Genomic DNA, 27863 nt, shown 5'->3' with positions numbered 1-27863 from the left:
GGTGCCTGTTAAAAAAGCAGAGCTGCGACAGGCAGCAAGTGCCTGTCCATTTTTTTACTCAGGACTTACCATGCCTGTAAAAGAAAGTGACAGTTTCAGACCCCCGTTTTAAAGTTTAATTTGGTATTCATTATCAGGAAATGGGAAGAGATGGTCTGTTTAGAGACCTTTAATTTTTAGTCAATTTTATGTGTCCTCAAAATTTCCACTTATGTACAAAGGGAATAAAGAATTAGTTGATGTAAATTCTATGATTATATAACATACTGGAATCTGCTCAACCACATCAGCTAAAAATGTTGTCCAGGGAAATTTAACACTTTTTAGTAATTACTGACTTGTAATTCCTGTTTTTTAAGATGATAAACTATATAACGCAACTTGCAATTGTTGTTTGTTCAGCATTTTTAAATCTTAACAAGCATGAAATGTTCTTTAGTATGCAAAAATATAGAATGCAAGTGTTAAATGTGCTATTCCTTCAGTCCAAAACACCATCTTAAAATAAAGTGATATTTGACAGTTATACTTTAACAAAATGTTTAACGTGCCAATTTAAGGATAAGAACGGGAATATTCAAACATGTGTACCTGTATTTTTCAGGTCTGAAGGCACTCTAAGCAAAGAGGGTAAAGTTTAGAAATAAGAATTCTGCCCTGCTTTCTTGATTCACTGTACCTGTTATTCTTGCCCCACCCTCGGTAGCTGGGCATTGTCCAACTTATCTGCAAAGAGATGGTTTCCTTCCTAGCACCTAAATCACACCTTGGCACATTTGCAAAAGCTACAGTAAAGAGCCAACAGTTTCCTTTCTGTTGATGACTAATGACTTTTATGGGTACATCCCCTATATTAGACATTGCTAAAGACAAGTATGTATAATTCTATTCTCATTTTTAATTATTTTGAAGTATGACATAACTGACAGCAATGAAATCACTCCTGATTTTCGTCAGAATTATAAAGGAGTCATTCTTGCAAACCAGGTTCACATCAAGCGATGTACTTCTAGAGGAGAAGTAGTACCAAGGAGTGCTACGGGGCTGAAGCAGGCCCCTGCAGAGTCCATCAAAAGGCTGCCCTAAGCTAACTCACACTTCAGATGTCTCTCTGGTGTACTGTAGAGGAAAAAAACCCACATTGCTTAACATCTGGCACAAATCTACCTCTTCCTTCTCTTGCAGTTTGTGCAGTGCTTCCTGCACAAACCCTCTGCTTCCCACCATGCTCCATCAGTAGATGACTTGGTGCAGTAGTGCCACGCAACTCTGGAGCATAAAACAGTTCCCTGTTGATTGTTCTATCATGCAGGTTATTGCAAAAATACACTGACTGGTTATAGACTGTTGAAAGAAGCACCATTATGGCTCAAGACTAAGACATGAATCACTGCACTCTGTCTTCAGCTGACACCAGCTTCATTTCTGTTCTGAAGCAGATCTATTTCCCATCTAGTTCCTATTCATTTCTCATGTAAAATGAGGATAACAACAGTCGCTTATGGTCTTTATATCCCCAGTTGTAGACTTGAGGAAAAAAATGTGACTTGGGACACACCAAACAACTCCTCCAATGTATGTCCCACTCCCATTGTCAGTATCTGATTTCATAACCAGACCCACTGAAATTGGTTGAATCATCTGAGAAACAAAGCATTACTAAAAACGGTGTGGCCACAAGAGTCATAAAAGGCTTAGAAAATGTTACTGAAAAAGACTTATACTGTGATTATTGTTCTGCAACATGCACTGTAGGTTACTTTCACCAGGCAGTAGCTAGATGCAGTGAAAATATTCTTGGCACTTGTTTCCTCAATGTAAAATCCTTATGGGAACTTTTGCCTTTGAAGTTTAGTTTGTTAACTGTGTAAAAAAAAAAAAAAAAGTCCATTCCCTAAGTGTTTAGTTTTCCCTTTTGCTGTGCTAGACATCCAGTCTTTTGACAAATTTAATCCTTTGTAATTGGATTAGAAATAAAATTCTCTCAGACATGGAAGAGGTGACTTCTATTTTTAGTTCTGATGTGAATTTTTAGCGTACTATCAAAGGTAATAAAGAACTCTTGGTCTGCAGCTGTTGGCAATAATCAATACTGCAATAAAAGGCAGAGTGTAGCCTCCAAAGACTGCTTTACTCCGATATGGGGAAAACACTCTATCAGCCTCCCAGGCCCTTTGTATAATCTTGGGTTCCATGTCTATTAGTAAGAAATGTTATATTCCCTAGGAAATTATATTATGATTATCAATAGCCAAGTATATTTGGTTGAGTGAAATCTCATCTTAAACATGGTTGGCTATTACAGAAATTCAGAGCAAGTTATGTGAACAATTTGATGTTGATTTACAGTCAAAGGCTTAATACAGTATTTGCACTGGGAGCATACATGTGTTACAGCTTTTACAATTACGGGAAACCATAGATGCATACTTCCCCTGTGGAGAAAAAAATAACAATTCCATAGATTATTACGAAATAAATTTACCTGACTTGTATAATCAACAAGACTGCCTCTCTCCAAGTAGATCTTTTTGCACACCAGTAGCAACTAGATAGTTAGAATTCCAGCTAAAGCAGCAGCCTGACAGGACAGCATTCCATACACTCACTCAGGCTAGTTCAATCTTCATCTGTTGTCAAGGCCTGTGAACCTACCAGCAGAGTCTGGAAAAAAAGTAGTTTGATTTCTGTGGTAAATCAGCCTTGAACATTACAGCTCCCTAGCCATTAAAAATGAAGTCATTTTATTAATTGATGAAGAAAATTCTCCAGATGTTAATTTCTTCTTGCAGATGTTTACTATTCTAACTATTAGGTCTATTTTCATTATTAACTACTATATCCAACTACATATAATTAAACACACACACACACACACACACACACACACACCCCGCCACGTCTTTCATGTTTTCACATTAACGTTTTCAAACTCCCAGCCTGACCAAAGTATCTTCATTGGAGTAAAATACCAAAATCACTAGGAAGTGAGCTTTTAGCACTGAGGTAGGTATGGGCAAGCACTTCAGTTTTTGGTCATCTAAGTGACAGGTGACACCGAGGAAAGAACATTTCCTTTTCCTCTGCTTTTTGTGAACAGGACAATATGAGCAATCTTTCCTATTTCCATGGACTGCTATAAATATAAAATCATTGTCAACAGTGCAGCTGCCCATAAAAATGAGTAACATAGGTAAATCAGACTCTAAAGCAGTTCTAAGAGAATAAAGAATGAAATTGTATCCCCTTATAAAAGATATAAATTGACTATTGTTCTGGTTTTTATGAGTCTGAGAAACAGCAACAGATGATCGCAAAAAAAAAAAAATTATAGCAGATAGAGGGAAAAGTTCCTTCAGCTGATCTATAGCACGGCCTTTAACTTCTGACTTTTCAGAAATAACTTGGGTCTGACCAGTCATAGGTTGAATGCACATATTGTGTGCAGTGCATATTTTTCACTATAACTCGAAAAGTGTTATTGTGTGAGTTGGGGGATTTTGGTATCAAGTTACAGAAGTATTTAAATGAGAAAAATGAGAGCTTACTTCCTTAAGTTTTTTAAGATGTATATGCACATCCTTGTATAGAAGCATATCTTTTCATGTCCTTAAGGTGTAAGAATTTAGGCCAACAGTTCACAAACACCAGGAAAGCATCCCCGGGATTTTCCTTTTACACTGAAGGTATAAGAACAATTTCTTTCCATTTTCTTTCAACCACAAATTCCCTCATGTACAGGGCTTCAAGGCAGAGGATACAGAGAAGAGGACTGCAGAATATACATATGGATAACACATCTCAAAGTCTAGTTCAGATACAGAGAAGTAACTTACGAAATTCCCTTTTGAATTTCTAAAGCAACTATTCACATGCTCAGTGACACTTCAGAACATCTCTGATGTACCTGGTGTTAGAAGCAGAATTTGGAACTGTGGACTAGAGGCCCAAAGAAAACAGGTATAAACATTTTAAACATCATCCTGTAAATTCAACATAGATAATGTGTATGCAAACTATCTGATATTAAGCAGTTCATATCTTCAATAATAACAAGTTTTACAGACTCATTACAGATTTTTCTATAGCATTCTAAGTTTGATTGTGCCAGACCAGAAGTCCATTCTAAAAATCTTCATTTACCTGAATGACATGAGGGATACAAGTAGTTTCAAATGGATACACTTTGCAGCACTCATTGACTGGAACAGTGCTTTGAAATCCACTCGGATTAAAACAAAAAGCATATAAAATATAGGCAATTATCACATCTTCTTTGACAAAATTAATCCAATCCAGGTTATTATAGTTTTGTAGTTGGTGTGAGTAGGTTTCACTTGACATGCAGAACCATATACTACTAGGAGACTTTCAAGGAGGATATAGGAAAAATAATCACATAAAAATCATATTAGGACAGTTTTATTTAAAAAAAAAAAAAATCAGACCCAGTCTGTCCAATACCAAGGTAAGTTTTAAAGCGTGCAGCTGTGACCTCGTGGCAGGGAGAGGGAGGCAGGACCCCTGGTCTAGAAACAAGGTCCTCATGCACCAAAACGCCTGGGTGGAAAGAAGCTTCCGGAAAGCTGACCATCTCTGACCACAGTTCAGATACGAGCGGGCTCTGAACTGGGGCCCCCACTGGAGCCCTGCTTTGAGTGGTTCTGTGGGGAGCAGCAGGTATGTGGTGGGAAGCCCTCCCCTGGGGCCTGGCATGCTGCCCGAGGAGACTTGCCCGGCATGAGTCTCTCCCCTCTCCACGTTCCTGACGGAACACATCCTATCATATACTTAAGCGAGGCCTCGCCCGCTTTGGGTGAGCGATTGCATCATCTGGGGACCCTTGAGTGAGAGGTTCCCCCCTGAGGGAGTGTGTGCACACTTCGGCGGGGGTGTTCTTAATGTGTGGCCATTCAGTGTGCTGTTGTGTAGTAATAACTTCCCCAAGTGGTGCGTTGAACTTGGGGCTTGAGAACTGTTATTGCAGGGTTGTTCTGGTTGCTCCATCCCCATCGTCTGGTTACCTTCAGCTGTTTGGATTTGGTTACAAATGAGAGTTTGTTCAAGTTTATTATTGGTGTGAAACCATGTGTGTGCAACAGTGGAGCTATGACACAATCAGAGCGGGACTGTGATGGCACATACCCCCATGGCAACATGCTGGGTGCACTGACTGCTCAGCGCTCTGACCATGGCCCCCACTGCGGCAGCAGTAGCAGCAGCATTGGCAGCAGCAGCATGGTGGGAGGGCAGGGGGCCGTTGCAGAGATCATCCATGGATGTGAGACATGTGCCACAATCAAACATGCCAAGCGGGTGAAGCCCCAGCTGAATGGAGAGCGATGGCTGAAATATAGATATGGAGAGGCCTGGCAGATTGACTACATCTCACTGCCACAGGCCCGCCACAGGAAGCGCCACGTGCTCACAATGGTGGAAGTAACCACTGGATGGCTGGAAGCTTACCCAGTGCCCCAGGCCACCGCCCGGAACACCATCCTGGGCCTTGAAACCCAAGTCCTGTGGCGACACGGCACCCCAGAGAGAATTGAGTCAGACAACGGGACACACTTCCGAAACAACGTCATAGATGCCTGGGCAGAAGAACACGGCATCGAGTGGGTCTACCATATCCCCTACCACGCACCAGCCTCTGGGAAGATTGAGCGCTACAATGGACTGTTAAAAACTACACTGAAAGATTGGGAGGTGGGACCTTCAAAGACTGGGACATGCATCTAGCAAAGGCCACCTGGCTAGTCAACACAAGAGGATCTGCCAATTGGGCTGGCCCGGCTCAGTCGAAACCTCCGTGTGCTGTAGATGGGGATAAAGTCCCTGTGGTGCACATGAGGAATGTATTGGGAAAAATGGTCTGGTTTAGTCCTGCGCCAGGCAAAGGTAAAGGCAAACCCATCCACGGGATTGCTTTTGCCCAAGGACCTGGGTGCACCTGGTGGGTGATGCAGGAAAATGGAGAGGTCCAATGCGTACCACAGGGGGACTTGATTCTGGGTGAGAACATGCCGTAAAATATGCTGTGCCTTTGTAAATTATTACTTTGCAATTGTTAACTGCTAAATGGCAACTGGACATGACGCAGATGGTATAGAATAAAGGGGTGGATTATGTCCTGGTTCAGCTAGGATAGGCTTAGGTTTCCTCAGCAGAGAGAGAGGGGGTAGGGATCTCCCGCTGGGTTATTCATACCATGCTGGCGTCAGGTCCAGGGGCGGAACCTTTTTACCGGGCTCTTTGGCGGGAACCTTTTTTCTGTAAACCAGCTAGCAGTATTTCTCTGTATATCGTTCGTCTTGTTCACTGTTATTGCTGTTTATTGTCATTATCATTGCTACTGTTGTTGTTCACATTGTTCTATCACTCTGTTGTATTAAATTCCTTGTTACTTTAGCCCGGGTCTGTGCCTAACTTCCAGCCCGACCGGCCGTGGGTGGGGGAGGGGCAATGGCAACGTGCTCTCCGGTCCCGGCAGGAGCTAAACCTGCACAATCTGTCAAGTGAAGTTTTTTGGCAGGTGGGTTATGTGGAAAGCCTGAGTTCTGACCCAATCTTGTAGGAGCAGGCCCCTGGACAGAGCTGCTTGAGGGGACGAGTTCTCCTCCCTGGAAGGGCAGCTCCAGCGGCTCTCCTCAAGCACCCTGAGAGCCGTCGCCATGGAGTCTCGGCCCGGTTGTGACATCATAGTGGGGCCGTGATGTCACAGTGGGGCCGTGACACCATCAGAGTGGGACTGTGATGTCACATACCCCCGTGGTAACACGCTGGGTGTACTGACTGCTCAGCGCTCAGGCTTCAGAGCACACTGCAGCAGCAGCAGCAGCATCATGGTGGGAGGGCAGGGAGCCATGGCCCTCACCCGCCGCCTCCTCCTCATCCTCCTCCTCCTGGTGGCCCTGCACGCCAGGGCTGCCCGGGCTGCTCCGTGGCGACTGCGGGGAGCAGGTAAGCGAGCGGCCACCGGTGCAGCCTTTCACGGGCCAGCGGGCTCTTCTCCCTGAGAAGCGTGGATGGTGGCTTTTTCCCTCCAGTGCTTCAGCGAGGGCTTTGTCTCTGTGTGCAAGAGCTCTCCCGGTAAGAAAGCCCCCGGGAGCCTTACACGGGTCCATCTGCTCCTTGACAGGTGTTGTACGTGGCCTGTGAAAAGTGAGTGGAGAGCTGCCAGGTGCCAGCCAAGAGCTCACCAGGCCCCTCTGCAGCTTTGACAACCTCCACCTTTGTCTGGCCCTTCCTGGTTTTGACCAGGATGGAGTTAATTTTCATTGGAGTATTTCATACCATGTGATGTCATGCCCAGGTGGGCACTTGCTCTCCTGGGCTTGGGTCTCTCTTGTGTGCTGTCTGCTTGTCGGTCGGTGTTGTTGCTGTGGGGGGCAGTCACCGCATTCAGTAAGCCACTGTTGCATTTTACCCATTTTCTTTTTGAACTCACTATTGTTACTCTTTTTCTCTTGTCATACTTGGTAATTTTTTTCTTTTTATTCAACCCACGAATTCTCTTCTTTTGTCCATCCCCTATCTTACCAGAGAGGGGGGAGGGGGAGGTGAACGGCCAGCCACGGCCATGTGGTGTCTGGCTGCCAGCTGAGTTCAAACCTCCACAGTTTTTGGCGCCAAACATGGGGCACGGAGGCTTTTCTTTTTGTTTGAGATAACAAAAAATGGGTAAAATGTGGATTGCCTTGCTCCTTAAAATCTTATCACCTCATATGCCATATGTGTTTCCCATGCTGTTGCTCACCTTTCTTGACAGTTGGGTTAAGGGTTTTTTTTCTGTGGTACTATATGGTGCTGATCTATGATAGTGTGCTGTCATTGGTCCTGGGGCTATTTACAGCTGTGTTTGAGACATTTGGGGAGTTCAGATATCTTTGGAATACTAACATAAGCATGGTTACTGTGCTGTTAGGAGCTAGTGTTCCTGAATGTGGTTCAGGTTTTGTTTATGGTTAAGATGCTATTTAAGATTAACCAAATAACTGAAACTACAGCCACTACAAGCCCAAGGACGGGTGCTGCAGCTGAACCAGAGAACCAACCCACGATAGTGTCAGTTGCTTCCATACAGAAGAAATACACAATAAAATCCCCTTGCAGTGTACAGGGTGATGATGAACCAGACCCATCATGAAACCAGGAGGAGGCAGAGCCAGTAATAGTCACCCAATCCTTGTCCTTGAGAGTTGCGAGACATAAGAAAAGATTACAGCTGCCAGCCAACTGAGCAACTTGTTACCTGGCTGCTGCAGTTCTGGGATAGCGAGGCCAGTAGCATGGAACTAGAGGGCATGGAGGCAAGGCAGCTGAGATCTCTGTCTAAGGACGGGGGCATTGACAAAGCCACTGGAAAGGAGACACAAAATCTTAGTCTCTGGAAGTGACTTCTGTCAAGTGTGAGGGAGAGGTATCCCTTCAAGGACAACTTGACATGTTGACCAAGTGGACCACTACGGAGAGAGACATTCAGTACTTGAGGGAGCTAGCTGTGCGGGAGGTAGTTTACTATGACCCAGGTAATGCACAGCTACCCACAGATCCAGATAAAGTCTGATGCACCTGGCCCATGTGGAGGGGTTTTGTACGGAGCAGTCCCTCATCATATGCCAATGCATTAGTAGTAATGGACTGGACAGATGAAGAGACACCAACAGTGAATGAACTGGTTCGCCGACTACAACAATATGAAAAAAGTGTCTCTTACACCATCATTGTGGCTGTGAAACAATTATCTCAAGATGTCCAGCAACTTAGGGAGAACATGTCCTACTCTCCACCTGCATGGACCAGAATCTCGGCTATTAGGAGCCATTGTTTCTCTACTTAAGAGAACTGGTACACACCACAGGGGAAGCTGTGGCATTGCCTGTGTGACCATGGAGAAGACATGAAGAAATGGGATGGAAAACCTACCTACCTCCTAGAAAAGCGGGTATGTGAGCTGGAAGGAAGAACGAGGACAGAACATTGTCCTTTCAGGAGATATGCTGCTCCGATATCCAGTAATCAAGATGAGGCTGAAACCTGTGCACACCACACTAACCCATTTGTTGTTAGCGGGTATTATGACCAACATTAGAGGGACCCTGCCTCCAGCCAGGTGGAGGATGGGGACAACTGAGTTTACTGGACTCTGGATTTGATGGCCTGGTATATCTGACCCCCAGCAGTATAAGGCTCTAGTGGACACTGATGCGCAATGCACCCTAATGCCATCACATTTTAAAGGAGCAGAACCCATTTGTATTTCAGGAGTGACAGGGGGGTCTCAACAGCTGACTGTACTGGAGGCCGAGGTGAGCCTAAGTGGAAAAGAGTGGGAAAAACACCCCATTGTGACTGGCCCAGATGCTCCATGCATTCTTGGCATAGATTATCTCAGGAGAGGGTATTTTAAGGACCCAAAAGGGTATTGGTGGGTTTTGGTATAGCTGCCTTGGAAACAGAATGAATTAAACAGCTGTCTGTGTTGCCTGGTCTATCAGAGGATCCTTCTGTTGTGGGATTGCTGAGGGTTGAAGAACAAGTGCCAGCTGCCACTACAACTATGCACCGATGGCAATACCGCACCAATCGAGATGCTGTAATCCTGATCCATAAACTGAATCGCCAGCTAGAGAGCCAAGGAGTCATCAGCAAGATGTGCTCCCCCTTTAACAGCCCCATAAGGCCAGTGCGCACATCTAATGGAGAGTGGAGATTAACAGTGGACTATCGTGGCCTGAATGAAGTCACGCTACCGCTGAGTGCTGCCATGCCAGACATGTTGGAACTGCAATATGAACGAGAGTCGAAGGTGGCCAAGTTGTATGCCATGATTGATATTGCCAATGCATTTTTCTCCATCCCTCTGGCAGCAGAATGCAGGCCACAGTTTGCTTTTACCTGGAGGAGTGTCCAATATACCTGGAATTGACTGCCCCAGGGGTGGAAACACAGCTCCACCATTTGCCATGGACTGATCCATGATGCTCTGGAACAAGGTGAAGCCCCAGAACATTTACAATACGTTGATGACATCATTATATGGGGTAATACAGCAGAAGAAATTTTTGAGAAAGGGGAGAGAATAATCCAAATCCTTCTCAGAGCTGGTTTTGCCATAAAGCGTAGTAAAGTCAAGGGACCTGCACAAGAGATCCAGTTTTTAGGAGTAAAATGTCAAGATGGACATCGTCAGATTCCAATGGAGGTGATTAATAAAATAACAGCTATGTCCCCACCAACTAACAGAAAGGAATCACAAGCTTTCTTTGGTGGTGTGGGTTTCTGGAGACTGCACATTTGAAATTACAGCTGGATTGTAAGCCCTATCAAGTGACTCGGAAAAAGAATTATTTTGTATGGGGCCTGGAGCAGCGACAGGCTTTTGAACAAATTAAGCAGGAAATAGTTCATGCAGTAGCCCCCGGGCCAGTTCGGACAGGGCAAGATGTTGAAAATGTGCTCTACATTGCAGCCGGGGAGAATGGCCCTAGCTCTAGTCTCTGGCAGAGAGAACCAGGGGAGACACAGGGTCAACCTCTGGGGTGTTGGGAGTCAGGGATACAGAGGATCAGAAGACTGCTGCACTCCAACTGAAAATGAGATACTGGCAGCATACAAAGGGGTCTGAACTGCTTCAGAGGTCATCAGAACTGAAGCACAGCTCCTCTCGGCACCCCGACTGCCAGTGCTGGGTGTTCAGATGGAATGTCCCCTCTACACACCATGCAACTGATGCCATGTGAAGTAAATGGGTCACATTAATCACACAATGGGATCGAATAGGGAGCCCCAGCTGTTCAGGAAAATTGGAAGTGATCACAAATCAGCCAGAAAGCAAAGATTTTGGAATGGTGCCAGAGGAAAAGGTAGCACGTGCTGAAGAGGCCCTACCATATACTGAGCTACCGGATAATGAGAAGCAATATGCCATGTTTACTGATGGGTCCTGTCACATTGTGGGAAAAAACTGAAGGTAGAAAGCAGCTGCTGAAGGAGAAGGTGTCGAGTCAGTTCGCAGAGGTGAAAGTAGTCCAGTTGACCTTGGATATCGCTGAGCGAGAAAAGTGGCCAGTGCTCTACCTCTGTACTCACTCATGGATGGTGGCAAATGCATTGTGGGGTGCTTACAGCAATGGAAACAGAGCAACTGGCAGCACAGAGGCAAACCTGTCCGGGCTGCTGAATTATGGCAAGATATTGCGGCTCGAGTAGAGAATCTGGTTGTGAAAGTATGCCATGTAGACACTCATGTACCCCAAGAAGCGGGCCACTGAATAACATCAGAACAACCAACAAGTGGATCAGGCTGCCAAGATTAAGGTGTCTCAAGTAGATCTGGACTGGCAACGTAAGGGTGAACAATTTCTGGCTCGCTGGGCCCATGACGACTCAGGCCATCATGGAAGAGATGCAACATATAGATGGGCTCATGACCTAGGGGTGGACTTAACCATGGATTTTATTGCACAGGCATGGTGGTTTAGGCCCTGCCAGGATCTGAACCACCCCATAGTTGTCCCTCCCCCACCCTCAGACCAGACGGGGCAGGGAGTAAAATATAAACTCCAGGGTTGAAATAAGGAAAATTTAATACAACAGTGTAACAAATAATAAACTGAACAACAACAATGATAATAACAGTAGTAACAATGAAGAGAATAAGAGATATAACGCACAGAGTACAGCAGTGAGGGTACCGACCACGAACACCACACGTCCCCCCAGCTCTTCCCGCGCTTGGCACCCAGATCTGACGTCAGCATGGTAGTGAATAACCCAGCTAGAGCTCCCTCCCCACATTCTAGGGAAACTTAACTTATCCTTGCTGAAACAGGACATAATCCACCCCTTTATTCTATACCATCTGTGTCATGCCATTTAGCAGTTAACAATAACAAAACAACAATTAATAAAGGCACAATATAATTCACAGCATGTTCTCACCCAGAATCAAGTCCCCTGTGCTATGCATCGGACGTCTCTGTTGTCCGGCATCACCCACCAGGTACACGCAGATCCTTGGGCAAAAGCAATCCCGTGGATGGGTTTGCCTTTGCCTGGTGCAGGACTAAACCAGACCATTTTTCCCAATATATTCCTCATGTGCACCACAGGGACTTTATCCCCATCTACAGCACGTGGAGGTTTCGACTGAGCCGGGCCAGCCCAATTGGCAGATCCTCTTGTGTTGACTAGCCAGGTGGCCTTTGCCAGATGTGTGTCCCAGTTTTTGAAGGTCCCACCTCCCAATCTTTCAGTGTAGTTTTTAACAGTCCATTGTAGCACTCAATCTTCCCAGAGGCTGGTGCATGGTAGGGGATATGGGAGACCCACTCGATGCCGTGTTCTTCTGCCCAGGCATCTATGAGGTTGTTTCGGAAGTGTGTCCCGTTGTCTGACTCAATTCTCTCTGGGGTGCCGTGTCGCCACAGGATTTGGGTTTCAAGGCCCAGGATGGTGTTCTGGGCAGTGGCATGGGGTGCTGGGTAAGTTTCCAGCCATCCAGTGGTTACTTCCACCATTGTGAGCATGTGGCACTTGCCTTGGCAGGCCTGTGGCAGTGTGATGTAGTCAATCTGCCAGGCCTCTCCATATCTATATTTCAGCCATCGCTCTTCATTCAGCTGGGGCTTCACCTGCTTGGCATGTTTGATTGCAGTACACATTTGTGGATGATCTCTGCAATGGTGTCAATGGTGAGGTCCACCCCTCGATCTTGAGCCCACCTGTATGTTGCATCTCTACCTTGGTGGCCTTGAGGTCTCGTGGGCCCACCGAGCTATGAACAGTTCACCTTTACGCTGCCAGTCCAAGTCCACCTGAGCCACTCTGATCTTAGCAGCTTGGTCTGCCTGCTGGTTGTGTCGATGTTCATCAGTGGCCCGACTCTTGGGTACATGGGCATCCACATGGCGCACCTTCACAACGAGGTTTTCCACCCGAGCTGCAATGTCCTTCCATACTTCAGCAGCCCAGACGGTTTTACCCTTATGTTGCCAGTTGCTCTGTTTCCATTGCTGCAACCATTTCCACAGGGTATTCGCCACTGCCCACAAGTCGGTGTAGAGGTAGAGCCTCGGCCACTTTTCTTGCTCAGCAATATCCAAAGCAAGCTGCATGGCTTTCACCTCTGCAAACTGGCTCGATTCACCCTGTCCCTCAGCAGCTTCAGTGACCCGTCGTGTGGGACTCCACACAGCAGCCTTCCACTGTCGATGTTTTCCCACAATGCAACAAGACCCATCAGTGAACAGGGCATATCGCTTCTCCTCATCCGGCAGCTCGTTATATGGTGGGGCCTCCTTAGCACGTGTCACCTCCTGTTCTGGTGACATCCTGGAATCTTTGCTCTCCGGCCAGTTCGTGATCACCTCTAGTATCCCTGGGTGGCTGGGGTTCCCTATTTGAGCCTATTGAGTTATCAATGCAACCCATTTACTCCACGTGGCATCGGTTCCATGATGTGTGGAGGAGGCCTTTCCTTTGAACATCCACCCCAGCACCGGCAGTCAGGGTGCCAGGAGGAGCTGTGTTTCAGTGCCGACCACTTCTGAGGCAGCCCAAACTCCTTCGTACACTGCCAGTATCTCCTTCTCAGTTGGTGTATAATTAGCTTCAGAGCCTTTGTATCCCCGGCTCCAAAAGCCTAGAGGTTGGCCTCGGGTTTCCCCAGGTGCTCTCTGCCAGAGGCTCCAGGTAGGGCCATTCTCCCCGGCTGCGGTGTAGAGCATGTTCTTAACCTCCTGCCCTTCCCGGACTGGCCCGAGGGCTACCGCTTGGGCAATCTCCCACTTAATCTGTTCAAAGGATTGTTGTTGCTCAGGGCCCCATTCAAAATCCTTCTTACGGGTTACATGGTAGAGAGGGCTCACAATCAGGCTGTAGTTTGGGATGTGCATCCTCCAGAACCCCACAGCGCCCAGGAAAGACTGAGTCTCCTTTTTAGAGGTTGGTGGGGCCATGGCTGTGATCTTATCACCTCCATTGGGATGTGGCGACGCCCATCTTGCTATTTTATCCCTAGGAATTGAATTTCCCTTGCAGGCCCCTTAACTTTCTTTTGCTTGACGGCAAAGCCAGCCTTCATGAGGATTTCAATTATCTTCTTCCCTTTCTCAAAGACTTCCTCAGCTATGTCCCCCCATACAATGATGTCATCAGTGTACTGCAGGTGTTCTGGAGCCCCATCTTTCTCCAGTGCAGTATGGACCAGTCCATGGCAAATGGTGGAGCTGTGGTTCCACCCCTGGGGCAATCGATTCCAGGTGTACTGGATGCCTCTCCAAGTGAACGCAAACTGTGGCCTGCACTCCGGCGCTATTGGAATGGAGAAGAACGCATTAGCAATGTCAATCGTGGCGTACCACTTGGCTGCCTTCGACTCCAGTTCATGCTGGAGCTCGAGCATGTCCAGCACTGCAGCGCTCATTGCTGGCGTAACTTCATTCAGGCCACGGTAGTCCACAGTTAGCCTCCATTCGCCATTAGGCTTTCTCACTGGCCATATAGGGCTGTTGAAGCGTGAGTGAGTTTTGCTGATCCCCTTCTGGCTTTCTAGTTGGCGGATCAGCTGATGGATGGGGACCAGGGAATCTCGGTCGGTGCGGTACTGCCGCCGGTGCACCGTCCTGGTAGCAATCGGCACTCGCTGCTCCTCAACCTTAAGCCGCCCCACCACTGAGGGATCCTCTGAGAGGCCGGGTAAGGTGGACAACTGTTCAACCTCCTCCAGGGCAGCTACACCAAAAGCCCACCGGTACCCTTTTGGGTCTCTGAAGTACCCTCTCCTGAGATAGTCTGTGCCCAGGATGCACGGGGCATCTGGGCCAGTCACAATGGGGTGCTTATGCCAGTCCCTCCCAGTCAGGCTCACTTCAGCTTCCAGTAGGGTCAGCTGTTGGGATCCCCCTGTCACTCCGGAGATGCAGATGGATTCAACCCCACTGCAGCTCGATGGCATCGGGGTGCACTGACCGCCAGTGTCCACCAAAGCCTTATACTCTTGTGGGTCTGACGTGCCAGGCCATCGAATCCACACTGTCCAGTAAATCCGATTATCCCTTTCCTCCACCTGGCTGGAGGCAGGGCCCCTCTAATCCTGCTCATCATCACTCACTTCTTGCAAGAATGATTTAGTGGTCCCCTCAAGAGGGTCAGACATAATGTTCTCCGTTCTATTCTGTTTGGGGGATTTCCGACTGGACACTGGAGCTGCGCTTTTTGTGGAGGACTCCCCTTTAGTGATGGTCTTCCCTTTCAGCTGCTCTACTCGTGCAGCTAGGGCGGCAGTGGGCTGTCCATCCCACCTCCTGTTTTCTCCATGGTCACAGAGGAAAAACCACAGGGTGCCTCGTGGTGTGTACCTTCTGCTGCCTTTCTCTTGGGTGGGGAAGCATCTACTTCTAATGGCTGACATGGGCCCATGCAGGTGAAATGTAGGATATGTCCTCTTTCATTTCCTGGAGCTTCTGAGACAGTTCCTTTACAGTTGAAACCCAGGAATGTTGGGATTAAGGGAGATTTCCCTCATATTGCCGGAGCTTGCCAACCACTCCATCCACTGTTAGAGTCTGGGTGTCTGTCCACCAGGACACTATGGCCAATGCTTTCGAGTGTGCTTCTGGTGCGCTCTTCAGGAACTTTCGCCACATCAGGTGTGTGCAAGGGGCCTGATCTGGGTCCATGGGTGACTGTTCATCATTCAGATCACGGTAAATCATGTCAAACACAGCCAGTTCCCTGAGATTCTGGATGCCTTTCTCAATGCTGGTCCATTTGCTTAGCTGACACAGGATATCATCCTTGCAGGTGTACCTCTCCCTTACACTGAGCAGGAGTCGCCTCCAAAGGCTGAGGGTTTGAGTCTGTTTCCCTGTCAATGCCAGCATCCTTGGCCAAAGATCCCAGCTGCTTGGCCTCTCTCCCCTCCATTTCAAAAACACTAGTTCCACTATCCTAGCAATGGAGCAGCCAGGTGCAAATCTGCTCACCTGGGAGGTGGCCAAAATCATTCCGCATTATCTCGCAACTCACTCAGAGATAGAGATCGGACGATCACCTCTGGCCCTTCCTCCTGTTCCTGTGCCTGGCCTGGCTCATCTCCATCCCCTACTTTGCGAGCTTTTTGGTGTATTTGGTTTTCTGTATCAGGGCTACTGATACTGGCACTGCTTGTCCCTCTGGCCCAGCTGCTGCACTAGTGGGGGCAATTGATACTGGCACTGGCTGTCTCTATGGCTCAGTTGCTGTACCAGTAAGTTCACTCTCAGATCCTGCAGCCCTTTCTCCCCCTTGAGGGCAGTGAGTAGCATTAAAAAGGACACAGTAGGCATGGGCAAGTCCCCAACACATTGCAGCGAGTTGTAGCTCCCGGGTTTTGTCAGACTGGCAACACACCTTTTTTAAGCACTCCGCCAGTTTGTCAAGGCTCTGCATTTGTTCGGGAGTGAAATTCCAAAGCATTGGAGGTGACCACTGACTCGGGCATTTGCCCATCTCTTCCCACACCCCTTGCCACTCACTATTATCTGACCTCAGGGCAGGTTTCCAGGTGCTGCTGTTGTTAGAGAAGTGCCGCGTGGCCAAAAACAAGATCTGGCAGACACCCAGAAAACATTGTGCCACAATTACACTGGCCTGGATGCTCCAAGGATAGTTAAAACTCTCAAAAACCGAGAGGATCTCTTCCCCTGGCTCACCCATAGAGGGGGTGAGACCCCTAACAAAAGCCCAGGCAGCAAATGGGTACCGGCCCGCCCCCACAAACAGCGATACAAACACATTATAAACAGACGGTAGCCAGTATAACAAAACAAGCCCCTTTAGACATTTTCCACCGACAACAAACATCAGCACTGGGAACACACAGTGGATATAAGGATTAATCCAGCCCCACCACGCAAGCAAGTGGGCCAGCATTGCAAACATTTCTTATCAAAACAATACAAATGAAAAAAGAAAAATTGCACCTAACAGATTGCTCTAACACACTCTGGTTAGGGTCTGTCCCTTTTTGATCCTTATTTCAACCCTCTCAAGCCCCAAGTTGGGTGCCAAAAAGAGGCTGTGGTGGTTTAGGCCCTGCCAGGATCTGAGACCAGGCCACGATTGTCCCTCCCCCACCCTCGGACCAGACGGGGCAGGGAGTAAAATATAAGCCCCAGGGTTGAAATAAGGAAAAATTTAATACAACAGTGTAACAAATAATAAACTAAACAACGGTAACAACAATGAACAGAATAAGAGATATACTGCATGGAGTACAGCAGTGAGGGTACCGACCACGAACACCACACGTCCCACTAGCTCTTCCCACGCTTGGCGCCCGGATCTGACGTCAGCATGGTAGTGAATAACCCAGCTAGAGCTCCCTCCCCACATTCTAGGGAAACTTAACCTATCCTAGCTGAACCAGGACAACAGGTAATCCATGAATGTGAGACATGTGCTATGATCAAGCAAGCCAAATGGTTAAAGCCCATTTGGTATGAAGGACGATGGTCAAAATATGAATATGGGGAGGCCTGGCAGATTGATTATATCACACTCCCACAAACTCAGCAAGGCAAATACTATGTGCTTACAATGGTGGAAGCAGCCACTGGTTGGTTGGAAACTCATGCCATGTCCCATGCCACTGCCTGGAACACCACTTTAGGTCTTGAGGAGAAAATCTTATGGCAGCATGGCACGCCAGAAGGAACTGAGTCAGGTAATGGGACACACTTCCAAAACAATCTCATAGACACCTGGGCCAAAGAACATGGCACTGAGTAGATGTATCACATTCCCTACCATGCACCAGCCTCTGGAAAAATTGAGCGATACAATACGTTGCTGAAAACTACACTGAGAGCAATGGGTGGTGGAAATTTCAAACACTGAGACATGCATTTAGCAAAAGTTATTCAATACCAGAGGAACTGCCAAGCAAGCTGGCCCTGCTCAGTCAAACCTCCTACATACCGTGGATGAGGATAAAGCCCCCATAGTGTGCATTAGGAATATGTTGGGGAAGGCCATCTGGGTTACTCCTGCATTGGGTAAAGGTAAACCCATATGTGGGATTACTTTTGCCCAAGGACCTGGGTGCACTTCGTGGGTGATGCAGAAGGATGGAGAGGTCCAATGTGTGCCTCAGGGAGATTTGATTTTAGGTGAGAATAGCCTATGAACCGGACTATCAAATACCCCTGTTACTGCATTTAGTGCCTTGCAACATCCCTGTGCCACATCCAAAGTCTTCTCTGCTCCACTGACTGAGCCAACTCCGCCTCATTCCTCAGCATTATAGACTGTCATAACAGATGGAACCAGAAATTACGCAGCAAACATTGTGGAAGGATGGACCATAGACTAAGGGAATGATATCTGTGAGACCTGAAAAAAAAGAGAGGGTGGTGATTCCTTAAGATGTATTTAGAAACCTGAGCATAACGGCGATGGTATGGAATAAAGAGTGGAGACTGTCCTGGTTTGACCAGGATGGAGTTAATTTTCATTGGAGTATTTCATAACATGTGATGTCATGAGGTGGGCTCTTGCTCTCCTGGGCTTGGGTCTCTCTCGTGTGCTGTCTGCTTGTCGGTCAGTATTGTTGCTGTGGGGGGCGGTCGCCGCGTTTGGTAAGCGACTATTGCATTTTACCTGTTTTTGAATTCACTATCGTTACTGTTGTTCTCTTGTTATATTTAGTAAATTCTTTCTTTTTATGTAACCCACAAATTCTCTCCTTTTGTTCCTCCCCTATCTTACCAGAGAGGGGGGAGAGGGACATGAACGGCCGGCCATGGACACGTGGGGTCTGGCTGCCAGCTGATTTCAAACCTCCACAGGCCCGCACGTGGTTACCTGAGCCCCTTCCCATGCCTGCAGTTCCCTAAGTCAGAAGCGGTTCCCAGCATGCAGTGGCAATGACTCTCATCTCTGCTTGCTTCTAGATCGGGCTGGGGGCAGTGGTTATCCAGCTTCTTGGCTGGATGTTGGTTTGGAGCCCTTGGGGCATCCTGGAGGTAAGTTCTCAATGTCCCTTTCCTTGAAAGAGTAAACTCTGACAAGGTGGCAAGAGCTTACTGAGGTGCAATTTCCCTTCAGATCCTCTCGAGGTCGATGGATTCCCGACTTCTGCATCTCTTGCTGTCCTCCAGTCTGAGAGCAGTCCCACAGGTAAGTCAGTGGGAGGAGGGAGCATCTACCTTTTTGTCTTTTTTCTGTGAAGTGCAAGTTGCTCCTTCTGTGGCTGATGTGCAGAGAGGGAAGGGGTTGGGCTCAGTGATGTGCCCCGGGGTGCTCTCCCTTGCCAGGCTGTTTTTGCTGGCCCCTGGCAGCCTGAGCTGCTCCCGGTGCTGGCTGCCACGCCAGCAGGCTTGTTGGGAGCCCTTTCTCCCGGCAGCTCCACGCGTGGTTCGTTCGTCCCAGCGTGGTGCCGCTGCAGGCACGCGGTAACTCTTTGCCCCGTGCTCCTGAGGGGAAGGGAGAGGGCAGTGCCGTGGAGTAAGCCCGTCCTTGACTTGCACTCGCTGCCGCTCCGCTCCGAGGAAGCACCTTGAGCGGTGTTACGGGAACTGATCTGTCGTGCGCTTCTTTGCAGTTGTGACCGTAGGCAAACACGATGCAGCTTCCCGGGAAGGGAAGGGGTCGAGCAGAGCCTCGCAGCAGCGATGCTGGGTTTCACGCCTTGCAGGTGCTGGCGAGCCCTGGAGCTGGTGCAGAGCCTCTGCTGCCAGTTGTGGCTTAAGCCAAGTCCCAAGGGCAGCTGCTGCCCCCAGTGTACTGTGAGGGCTCAGCGCTGGTTTGTGTAGACGTCATCAGGCAGATTTTTCTAAACCTGATCGATGCGTTTGAGCAGTGTGGCCTCTGGAAGGTGCCATCTCCCCGACGGGGAGCGGCTCCATCTGATCCAACTGTCCCGCTTGCTTCCTCAAGAGACAGACCGAGAGGCTGCGCAGGAGGCAGAATACCCAGAAGGAGGCAGTGGCTCCCTGCCAGCCTATGGAGCAAAAGCAGAGGGGATGCGAGCCGCCGCCACGCCAGGTAATTGCTGCCCCGCAGTCAGCCGGCATCACTCACCGGGATCGCTGTGTGTCAGCAAGAGCAGCCCAGAGCGGGATCCCTCCCGTGAGCTGAGGTCCAGAGCGATGCCCTGACTCCCAGACTGGGCAGAGGCTTCGAGGGAACCGCCCCACCCCCCTGCATCCTCTGTGCCTCAGCCACGTGCAGGCTTTACCTGTCGTCTCTGCTTTTTGGCAGTGATCGCAAAGCCTGGACAAGGCCACCGTGGCAGTGCGTATGAATTTTTTCAAACAGACTCAGGTACTGAGCATTCCTGCTGGGGTCCCTAAGTGGGAAACATGTCCCGAAACCTGGGAGCAGATGCGGGCGGTGGCCGTGCTGGGGAAAAGGCCGAAGGGGAGAGCAAGGCTCAAGTGTCTCTTCAGAAGGCCTGACTCCGTCCCCTCGGGGTGTGGGAGCTGGCCTGGGGGCAGGGAGGGTCAGGGGTGTGTGGCTCTGCCTGCTGCAGGGATGGCTTTTGTCCGTGTCCCTCAAAGGAGCAACCGGCCAAGCAGCTCCAATCCCCACCCTGTACTCTCCTTCTGGCCACCGGAGCTTTGTTTGGTGGGACAACCTGTCCCAAAGGGTGGGAGGGTGCTGCAAGCTGAGTGGTGTTTGCCAGACCGACTAATGTCCCGAATTGCTCCTCCAGATGCGGTCGGCGAGAGATCTCTGAGAATTTCTCACCCACGCAGTCACAGTGCTTTCAGACCTAGACAGATGCAGAAGCGCTGCAGGATCAGCGCAGCAGTAGTGGCGGTCGCTGCGCCGATTGTACTGCTGCTGTGCTGTGTCTGGATGGTGTGGCGGTGGAGAAAAGAGTGAGTTGATGATTTCCCCCCCACCCCACTGCTGCTTGTACTCCTTGGATGGCTGCTCGTGTCGTGCTGGGGAAGAGATTCCCCACGTGCCACCAGCACTCGAGGACCTCACCGGCCTCCTCTCTCCACAGGGCCATCTCTGCAGCCTCTGCACCAGAAATCAGCACCTCCCCCTCGGCCCTGCAGACCCAGACCAGCCACCCTGGCACCCCTGAGAGCGGGGATGAACGCCAACAACTGCTGCCAGCCTGGTCCCCCCCTACTTCGCGCCCCCCCAGCACCCCACCGTCCCCAACTCCCTCGGACCGCCTCAGCCTCTTACTGGGTGCCATGACACTGGATGACCCACCCAGCACCCCACCGTCCCCACCTCCCTTGCACCCCGCCAGCCTGTCACTGGATGGTATGATACCACACAATCCACCAGGCACCCCACCGTCCCCACCTCCCTCGCACCCCGCCAGCCTGTCACTGGATGGTATGATACCACACAATCCACCAGGCACCCCACCGTCCCCACCTCCCTCGCACCCCACCAGCCTGTCACTGGATGGTATGATACCACACAATCCACCAGGCACCCCACCGTCCCCACCTCCCTCGCACCCCGCCAGCCTGTCACTGGATGGTATGATACCACACAATCCACCAGGCACCCCACCGTCCCCACCTCCCTCGCACCCCACCAGCCTGTCACTGGATGGTATGATACCACACAATCCACCAGGCACCCCACCGTCCCCACCTCCCTCGCACCCCGCCAGCCTGTCACTGGATGGTATGATACCACACAATCCACCCAGCACCCCACCGTCCCCACCTCCCTCACAGCCCCCCAGCCTGTTACTGGGTGCTGTCACGCCACACAACCCACCCAGCACCCCGCCAACCCTTCGCTATCTGATACTGCATTCTGCACCCCATCCAGCTGCCCTGAGCCCCAGCCCAAACAGCCCCGCCAACCCCTGAGCACCCTCATTGAGGCCTCTAGCAAGGGCACAAGGCGCCCTATTAAGGCCAAACGGCACTTCTATCCCCACAGAATGTTCCACCACCAATCCTGGGGAACAGAGTTTTCTCCCCGGCTAAAGAGGGACAGAATGCTCAGGTACTAACATCAGCAAAACCCCTGTGACACGGCGGAGCTCGAGGCCCGGGTGCAGGTGTGGATGGCGACGGTGTCCATCCTCGGTGTCGGCAGGCAGGGGCCAGGCATGGGGCTCCTCTGACTGGTGGCGGGGCCCCGAGGGGCTGGCAGAGCATTCCCCTTACTCCTTCCAATCATGTAATAAAGTTTTATTTTAAATATAAGTTTCATTAGTCTCAAAATTTGACCAGTTGCTTGGGTCTGAATAGATTTCATCTTCAGACAGTCAGCAAGCTGTAGCAGTCACAGCAACTACAGCTATTAAACTTCGGTTCAAGAAGCAGCACTGTTTGCGTTCCACGGATGTAACCTCTCACCTGAAATGAGAATAAAAGTCTATCAGAAACATCATCTGCAGATGTACAGTTCTTCCTCCTTGGAATTTAAAAAGAATACAATCTAGGACCACAGCTCTGCAGCCAACAGACATAGACCAGTATGAGGCCGTAACATTTATCATTCTGGTGAAGTAAGTAATAGAGTGACTCTTTTCAGCTCCTGTAACAGTTACTGGCTCAAAGAAGATCACATGCTGCCTAAAGTAGTCATTTGCACTGCTTCTGCTAGTCTTAAATTACATGAAGTCCCTGCACAGGGATTCTTTTCTTATAAACATCACTCGTTACAGCCTATACCCTGACCTTGAATCGGGTGAAGCCGCCTTAGCAAAAGGCAACTTAAAATACACATTGTTTTCCGCTCAGCAGCACGTGGGTTTCTATAACTGCGGCCGACTCAACTTCGACATTAATGCAGCTCAAGACAATCTTGAAGTAAAGGTGTCTTAGAATATGGAAATCCAAATACTTGCCAGAGAGATGTGTGACTCACAGCGCCCTTCTTGGCAAGGTCCTCTTGAGAGCAGAGCCGGAGAGGAAAACTGCTTGTTTTCCCAAAGCAGCGGCAAAGATGAAGGCGTTCACCGCCAAGCACGACTGCCCTGCAGCTGCCTCCCCCCGCCCAGGGCCGAGGCTCCAGCCTGCCCCCAGCTTTCACCACACGATGGGGCTCCCAAGCTCACAATACCAGCACTAACCCCAACTCCTCACGGTGGTACCCCACGATTTCAGCAGCACGCCCTGCGCTGGGTGCTTCCTGCCTCATACAGACTCTCTCCCTGAGCAAGTTCCCGCCTCCATCTCCAGCCCTGCCTGGAACACCTGCACATCCAGCAGCCTGCTACAGACTCAGGCTGGTTACTTCCAGGGTTTTTTGTCTGAACGGCAGGGACTAGAGCAGGGGAAGGGGAGCAGCTCGACTGACGCCAATGTTGTTGTCCTTCATATTGCTTCCCCTCCCTTCACTCAACTGCCCCTGCACTGTCATCACCTGCTGCTACACGCTCGACTCATCACCTCTTTCCACAGGAGGCTCAGTAAGATTACAGAGTTTGACAGGAAAGGTTCAGTGTGATTTAAAAATCTTTTCCTCTTCTGTATTCACAGTTCTGGATTGCACTTTGCTTTGGATTAAGAAAGCGCTGAACTTGCTAGAGCCTTCCTCCTAATTTGCGTCCAAGAGGAGTGACAGTAGGAGAATCTCAGTGGGCTCTAGTGTGCTGAAGTAGACTTTGCATGCTTTTCTTGAGCTGTCAACTTAAAAGCTCTAAAATTTTCCTAAACTGCACAGGGGGGGGAAAAAAAGTCTCAGGAATGTACATGGTCTTGCTTAGTAGCACACAGTGGAACATCATAAGCCTCTGAAGCTATTCTCCAACCTGTAAAAGAGAACAAATCAGTTCAGGTGACAGGTACGATTTCTATTCGTTACTCTGCTGAAGGAACAAAATGCATATTGGTGGAAATAGCAAAAGCCCTGTTTCCTCCCAGTGTGCTCCTACAAGACAAACCCTTTATTCTCCCGGTTATTTGGTCCACTTTACAGCAGAGAAGAAACCACCTAAAGCTGAAAGTGGGTTTGTGGAAGGAATAGCTCCTCCACTAACTGTGCTTTACTGACACCTACGATACGCGGCGTGGAGATAAACGGATACCTCTACCTGAGGTATACAATACTGCCGTGCATCCTTCTGTGAAAAGATCATTTGGCAATTGTAAATTTGTTATGGGAAAACACTATTTTACTCTGGGGCTTAAATCCAGCTTTAGAAATTCAACGAATAAAACTAACCATAACAGACAAGTCAAAGCTGTAAATTAGAAACCAGTGTGAAGATTAAGACTAAACAGATTAGAGGGGTTTGGCTTAGTTTTTGTTTTTATGGTGTTTTGGTTTTGCTTTGGTTTTTTATTTTGTGCCAGATGACTTCACCTGCACTGAAAATAGGCACTGACCAAGAAAGCAAAAACTTTCATTAGAATGTAACGCTTGCCAGCTGAAGTCCTGGCACCTTCTTCAGAGTCCCCTGCTTATGCCCAAACACTTAAAATTTAAGACCTCTCTTTCGATGTGCTAGTCCATTTAGCAGCAATACACTGGAGTAAGTGTAAATCACACCAGAATACTTGTTTGAACTGGCAAATTTTACACAGAGGAGAAAAGGAGTACAAGCAGGCTCACAACGCTACACAGACTTACAGATGGGCTTTAACTCCAAGCACGAGCAGTACCAAAGGCCACAGGCCTAGACAGGGATGTGTGTCCGCTAGGTGCGTGTGTCCCTGGCATTTTTCACACAACACCCTAAAATGCATAGGTTATTGGTGACAATCAGTGGTATTAATCTAGTGTCTCAAACAGAAATGCCAATATTTTTTACAAAACCTAGATCTCCTTTACACAGAATTGCTTTAACACAAAGTCTTCTGGTTTTGCATAATTATACCATGAAATCTTACTCTTGTGCCACATTTTCAATCAGGTTTTGATTTTGACTTGTTTTTCTAACCATGCTGTTACAGCTGGAATATAAATATCCAGAAACCATGGCTTGAAAGGAATTAAAAGTCACTACTGCCCACTCATGCACTGAACGAAGCATGTCTCCTCCAGAAAGGTAAAGTATGTGACCATAATTAAGAATTTCTAACATGAACGCAGAACCAGAGTAATGCAAATCCTAGCATCCTCCTGTACAACGTTAGGATTAAACCACCTGCGCCTAAGTGGTGCGTGCGCTACAGCACCATACAATGCTGGCAAAAACCTCCGTGAAAGTAGAGAACACCTTGTAGTAAAGAAAACGACTAGACTAAAATGTTATCAGGTTTTCACAAATCCTTTTGGAATACACATCTGTCAGTGCACTGGCAGGCGAAACAGGTGTGTGAGCACACACTTTGGTTTGACTACAGCTTCAAACAGTACGAAGGCCTCTGCAGCGCACCTCTCAAAGGAAACCATCATTTTGGTTATTTCTTCCCACCTCAACAGGAATGTAATCTTACTGAGGAATAGACCAATGTGTATTCATTCACCTGGGTTGTGTCTCTTAGGACATGCTACTAGTAAGCAGCGGGCTAACGTTTTCTGCACAAAGTTTGCATGTTAACAGAACAGTTACATAGATTCAGCAAATAATGCAGTTAGTGCACGAGAACGTTTTCGAGAATGCTGTGCTACGTTATGAATTGGCAATAGAACTAAACATCTATTGCCCTTTCTGCGTCCTAGGAGCCTTTCGCCGTTTTGCAGACAAACTGATGTTTCCCCTACTGACAAAGGAGGAAAACACAGAAAGCATTTTCAAAGGGAAAGGGACATAGGGATACTGCTTGCTAGGAGCAGTAGAAAATCAAAGTGATTTGATGTTTCATCTGAGCTTCCTTTTGCCAAGACTCCTTAGTAGGCAAAAGAACTTCCCAGCATGACCTCTAGGAATGGAGGTTGCATTTAAGACCTACAAAGTATCACTTGTTGGGAAGCTCAGTGAAGAAAGTCACAACTTGACATTATAGATATCATTGTACAGCTATTTAGCAGGTCCTGCTTCACGAAGCCAGCTGTGACAGGGCAAAAAAACCACTATCAAATCTCTTGGTGCACACTGACTATGCTGGAAAGGCTGCAGCAAGTTTGAACACATGCTGTAAATAACACCTTGGGTAAGTTCAGGCTATGTAACGCCTGAGCGTTGCTGTGAACAGAACAGGTCAGATGTGGCAACAGGAGCCACACCAGTAAATAACTGCTCTGGTGAACCCCCTGGCAGCTGGGGATGCTTATACCTGCTTGGAGAACCAAGGAAGAGGGTGCCCTGTTCCCGGAAGATTGTTTAAATACAAAACAGTAGTGCTGTTGAAGGGACAGATACACTTCCTCCAAAATTCTCTCATGGATTAAATTTGACACATTTTTACAACTAAGCATCGTCCTGTACTATTTCTAGGTATGTTGTTAACGGAAGCCATTTCTCCATCCCAGTTAAGACTCGCACTGCAGTAACAAAACTGTCTGCGCAAGTACTACAATTAGAGAGGAGCATAAACAATGTAGAAGAGGCAAACCTATAAATGAGGATTATCATAACCTTGGGTTTCCACACCTATGTAATAAATATGATGATGATTTGTGTTATGAAATATATTGACCCTTAAAACAAATGTATGTGTTGTAAATATTTTATTATATATATATGTTAAAAGGAAAATTATTGTGATTTTGTCTTTAAATCATTTCAAGGCTTTGCAGTCTCAGACTATGTAACGACTATGTTGGCGTTTTGACTATGTTTTACTGCACCTAGCGGAAAAGTACCAGACAGGCCCTTGTATCTGACAGACCTTTGTTCTGATGGAAAAGTACCAGAAGGACCCTCATTTTGGCGGGAAGAGGAGAAGTGGAAAAACAGAGAACCCCCTTCAACACCACCAGAGAATCTGGGAAGATTCCAGAAACTCCACTAAGCTTGCGCGGACTAAACACACCCATCTTATGAATATGTATCAGAAAAGCGTATAAAGGGGGTGGGTTCCTTTACACGGTGTGCGTGGGTGGGGGAGAGGAGACTGCCTGGCATTCCCCATGCGGTTTTGCTTATTCTTATTTCAATAAAACTATAAAACTTTATTTGGATTTTGGCTGCTAAATTTATAACATCTATAAGAAATAAATAATCAAAGCGTAATTTGATTGTGTAAAGTCCTCCTCGAAAACCGACTGTGCTGTGCCATAAGCACGTTGCTGCTTGCCCGGGACACATTCTACGCTGGTGCTAACAACAATCCTGGAGCATAACGCAAGTGCTCAGTTTCGATCACTACAGCGTATACTGACGAGCGTTCAAGTTCAGTTTGGGGCAACCCAGCCCCTTACCCTGCTGTTTACCGACAGCACGTTTAGCTGCCAAAGGAGGGACGTTTCATGAGGCATTTCTGTCAACCTCTGCCTCCTCGTTCCCGAGCTTCGCTGTTCCTACGCCGCAGCGTGTTCTGCCGGCCCATCCCGTCTCTCACGCCCTCCCGCAGCCCACCCCGCCACAATCTCCTTCGGTCACCGTTCCCCGCCGCAGGTCAGGGCTCCTCGCTTCCCCGCCGGCAACGGCACCCGCGCTCCCGCCTCTCGCCGGGACAGAGGGCCGTAGACAACAGCGGCGCCCGCGGCCCGGGACGCTCCCCGCGCCGGGGCCAGCCCCGACCCTGCGGGGCGGCGGTGCTGCGGAGCGGAGGAGCCGGGCCAAGGGCCCCGCGCCCGCCCGAAACCGGGAGACGAGACGAGACGGGCCCGTCCGTCCACCCCACCGCCCCGGTCCGGCCCCTGGCGCCCAAGCCGCACCAGCCGTTTCCCACAGGCTACCCGCACCTCGCCGCCCGCCACGCAGGGCATGACAGCACCCCCGGAGCCCGGCCCCTGGCGCCGCCCCCGTTAACCTGCCGCAGGGTGACCCGGAGCCCGCCAACACCCTCACGGAGTCGCGGCCGCTCCTGACGCCGTTTGCCGCGCGA

The 27863-nt window shown here is 48.8% G+C and overlaps 2 long non-coding RNA genes across 2 annotated transcripts; one reads left to right on the top strand and one right to left on the bottom strand.

Moving 5' to 3' along the window:
* The first annotated feature begins 18939 nt into the window (after positions 1 to 18939).
* LOC141964296 (uncharacterized) lies at positions 18940 to 20126 on the top strand. The gene is made up of 3 exons (XR_012634303.1): positions 18940 to 19013; positions 19096 to 19167; positions 19927 to 20126. It is a non-coding gene; the product is annotated as an uncharacterized LOC141964296 (long non-coding RNA).
* A 2042-nt stretch (positions 20127 to 22168) lies between these two features.
* LOC141964321 (uncharacterized) lies at positions 22169 to 27382 on the bottom strand. The gene is made up of 3 exons (XR_012634306.1): positions 24559 to 27382; positions 22832 to 23737; positions 22169 to 22337 (listed from the first exon to the last, which is right to left on the bottom strand). It is a non-coding gene; the product is annotated as an uncharacterized LOC141964321 (long non-coding RNA).
* Positions 27383 to 27863: the final 481 nt, after the last annotated feature.

This window comes from Athene noctua, chromosome 10 (assembly GCF_965140245.1).
Source record: "Athene noctua chromosome 10, bAthNoc1.hap1.1, whole genome shotgun sequence".
NCBI classification, from domain to species: Eukaryota; Metazoa; Chordata; class Aves; order Strigiformes; family Strigidae; genus Athene; species Athene noctua.
Note: the sequence above shows the minus strand (reverse complement) of the source record. Positions and strands in the feature narration are given on the sequence as shown.